The 4,321-nt window shown below is 35.2% G+C and overlaps 1 non-coding gene across 1 annotated transcript; it reads left to right on the forward strand.

Annotated features, from left to right (window-relative positions):
* On the forward strand, window positions 1-184 carry LOC129402671 (U2 spliceosomal RNA). The gene has a single exon (XR_008628771.1). It is a non-coding gene; the product is annotated as a U2 spliceosomal RNA (small nuclear RNA).
* Window positions 185-4,321: the final 4,137 nt, after the last annotated feature.

The raw sequence follows: 4,321 nt of genomic DNA on the forward strand, positions 1-4,321 counted from the left end.
ATCGTTTCTTGGCCTTTTGGCTAAGATCAAGTGTAGTATCTGTTCTTATCAGTTTAAAAAATAATATGTAGTAATATATCTTTTTTTTTTTTTTTGCTTTTTTGGGTCACACCCAGCGATGCTCAGGGGTTACTCCTGGCTTTGCACTCAGGAATTACTCCTGGCGGTGCTTGGGGGACCATATGGGATGCCGGGGATCGAACCCAGGTCGGCCGCGTGCAAGGCAAACGCCCTACCCGCTGTGCTATCGCTCCGGCCCCTGTAGTAATATATCTTAGGCATGTTGAATATATGGCTGTGAAGATAATCATTTTTATATGCTGTTTAAAAAACAAATTTTATCATTCAAGTCTTATTAAGCAAGGCTTTCTAAGAACACAATGACAACTGCAAATTCAAATGCATGATTTAATACAAAGTAAACTTGTATATTAGGATATTTATCCTAGGATGAAAAAATAATGTTCCTTGCATCTCATGAGTTAACTTAAAATACAAAGTATCATTTTAATTTTATCTATGCACTATTGTATTGCTCGGTGAATAGCAGTATGGTCTCAAAATAATTGAAGATTTTTATTAATGATGTCATCACTAAATATGTATGCCATAGGTAAAAGTATAGGTGCATTCAGAGTACTTTGTAACACAAAGCTACAAGTAGTAAATGATTATTAAATGTTACACTGAAGTGAACACATGGTTTTAATTTTGTTCCTCAAGTATCTTATAAGCCTGAACATAAAATAGCATTACTCAATATAGAAAAATTAACTGATTACGTGCTTGTCTAACCCTAGTCGTCATTCATCTGGGAACCAGAAAAATAATCCATATTAAGTCATAGGGACCTTACATTCAACAGTGTCAAACATTTGTGATTTTTCACGGATGCTCTGGTTTCCACAAGTACCCAAATATCTTCACCTGCTTTTCTAATTTGTCTTCTAGACTGTGTTATGGGTCAGTGATCTCTATTATGTCATGTCAATACAGTGGTTAAATAATGATAAATAATTTAAAATGTGGCAGGTAATTCACATCTTAATGTCAATCATCTTAACCTTGTGATAGTTTGTTCCCAGGTTAAAGTGGAAACTACTTTGCTTTCAAATACTAGGTGTATGAGTATTCAAATTTATTTTCTTAAATAAGTATATAAGCAAATACAACTCAAATGGGAAATAACATTGACAAATAACATTTATTTTTAAATCCCTTAGTGTCTTAAGTTCAAATATTCAGTGATATGTTTTAAAAATTGCATATATGAAATCCCAAGTGAAAAATCTCAAATTCCACCATTTTTCCCAGATTAATTTATAAGTACAAAATATTCTCGGCTAAACTTAAAACTCAATTTCACCATTAGGAAGCCTGTCTGTTGGATGCATTACTTCATCTAAACTATTAAGGAGTTACTCACATGCCAATGTTCTACTTGATTTAATGATTTTTTTCTTTTGATCAATTGCTGTTATTAAACTGCTATAGATCACGCACTCCACTAGAGGGCTCTAAAGAGGCAACTCTAGTTGAAGATTCAGATGTATAGGTCAGTTCAACAAAGTCTTCAGAGGAATTAAACAAACTTTATTTTTAGGTTGTGTTTAATTAATTTCCTGACTGGTAGTAATTACAAATGGTATGAAGGTTCATTTTATCCAGCCATGTAGCTTTCTTTTAGTCACTTTATCTGTTTACTGTGTTGAGCTCATCATACTATTGACAAATCCTGTGTTACATTTGATTCCTGGCACAGAAAAATCTACCCAGGTCTAAAATAGAAAGTATTCATAAAAGTAACACAAGTTCTTTTCTGTGAATTTCCTTTTCTTTCACATTTCCCAATCTTTCTGCACTTAATTCCCCCATCAAATTTACAAGAATGACATAAATGTATATATTATATTTCCACTATTTTCTTCAACCCTCTTGATTTACCAATTTTTATTTTTAAAAGCAAAGGTCCGGAGTGAGAGTAAAGTGGGGGGTTAGGCTTAGCCTTGAATGCAGCTATCCTGGGTTCAATTCCTGATGCCGCACATAGTTCCTGAAGCACCTCCAGGAGTGATCCCTGAGCACAGCTAAAGAAGTAAGCTCTGAACACAAACGTGTATGCTCCAAAAACTAAAATGTGAAGGAAATATGACAGTGAAATAAACAGCCTATTCACAATGAAAGGCTGGTATTTACCCAAAAAGTCCCTTTAATATATGAGACCGAGAGCAGGGACTTACCTCGAAGTAGCTAGTACTACATCAAAACTGAATAGGAGGATTTAGCAATTGATATTTAGAGGTTTACAATTTCTAAACAGAATTAAAATTAAAATAAATAGGAAAAACATACTATTTTCTTGGATGGAAGGGAAACAAGTACCTGACATTCTTGTGGAAAGTGCTTTGTTCCCACTAATAAAAATTACTCACTCCATCATGACTTTTCAAGAGAGATATGATGCTGTATCTGAAGAAGCACATGACATCTTGTATGAATGAGCTTTTCTTCTGGAGGAGAATATTCTCACTTTAGGAAAAATAATCTTTTTTCTTATATTCTTAATGTTAAAACTCAATCTATGTTTAACATCTTTTTGAGTAAAAATTCACAAAATTTTCAAAATATGTATTACTGTGCCTGTTTAACAGTTTTGTATTTTGGGCCTCCATTAAAAAATTACTAGAGATCTATCGTTGGTTGATAAATATGCTGAATCTAAAATACACCATACTATACTATAATGAGCCTTATGATCCAATAATAATACTGTCACTGTCACTGTCATCCCGTTGCTCATTGATTTGTCCAAGTGGACACCAGTAATATATCTTACTGTGAGACTTATTGTTACTGTTTTTGGCATATCCAATACACCACAGGTAGCTTGCCAGGCTCTGCTATGTGGACGAGATACTCTTGGTAGCTCTCTCGGGGCTCTCCAAAAGGGGCAGAGAAATTGAACATGGGTCGGCCTCATGCAAGGCAAATGCCCTACCACTGTGCTATCGCTCCAGCCCATCCGATAATAATACACTGTTAGAAATCTAGTGAGAGTCTTTTTACAGCAGTAAGTCCATGGTCCACTCTCACAGGTCTCAGCCTGCCAAAAGTTGCTCATCAAAGATATTATGCAATTATGCAAACAATATGCAAATATAAAGGAGCAGTTTTCTTATTCAATTTTTATTCAATTCTACATTTGTCATTATCAAACATAGGCCAAATCACAGTGAGTTAATAATACATATCTGTGAAAGGAATATAAATATAATTCACATTATAGTTGAAATAAACATTGTAGAAAACATTATATTAAAATTAATTTTCTTTCAAACTATTTAACATATCGGCACAGGGAGTTATATTAGCAGGAAGTTAGTTATCTATATTTGATTAGATTTTACTAACTTGATATAATATTGCAAATGTTTTCTTTTTTGTTTGAGGGATTTTTATTTGAGCCAAATACGGTGGTGCTCAGAACTTACTACTGGTTGGTTTTATGCTCAGGGATGCTTTGTAATGCTCAGAGGACCACCTGTGGTTCTGGAAATTAAATCCAGGTCTGCCATATGCAAGGCCTTACCTTCTGTGTTATCTTCATTTGCTCTAAGTTTACTGTTTTGCTACAAAAATATAACTTATAAATGTATAAAAAATAAAAGTAATACTCAACTCTTTCAAAAATACAAAGAATTGTGTGGACTAAACAACCCTAAGAGAATGCTGAAACAGATATATATATATTTGAATCTATAAATAGGCATATAAGGATGCTGACTCGACTCCCTTCCCCTACCCCCAGCCAGCAACTTGTTCCCTTTATTTTTTCCATTTCTAAGTGGAAATTTAAGAACACCATTCCCATTCTGTCCCCAAAGTCTCAAGCAGAGTGCAGACTGCCGGTACTAAACCCTTGATTATAGCACAGACCTCTGAATTCTTCTCTCCCTCAAAATTGCATCAGTGAGTCAGAAGAAAATGTGTTAGAAAAGGACAGCACCACTCAAATAGAAGGATGCAGGGGCCTGGGCAGACTTGAACTTTTTAAGGTAGAGCAGGTGCAGGCTTCTGTGTGAAGAGTTTCAGCATAACTGATCACGTCATCTTAGCTGTCCATAACCCTGTCAGAATGAAGCTCATCTGTTTGTAGAGAGGGGATGCCAAGAGCAATTCCAGCTCAATCTTCTAGAGAAAGTGCTCAGAAAAGTTCCTTACAAAACAAAGCCCTCAAAGACTTGTTCACATGGAGACTGTTTCGACCCCAGGAATTGCTGGGTCAACTGGGAAGAGAAGCAGCCACCCTCTATAGAAACGG

Source organism: Sorex araneus, chromosome 2 (genome assembly GCF_027595985.1).
Source record: "Sorex araneus isolate mSorAra2 chromosome 2, mSorAra2.pri, whole genome shotgun sequence".
Taxonomy (NCBI): Eukaryota; Metazoa; Chordata; class Mammalia; order Eulipotyphla; family Soricidae; genus Sorex; species Sorex araneus.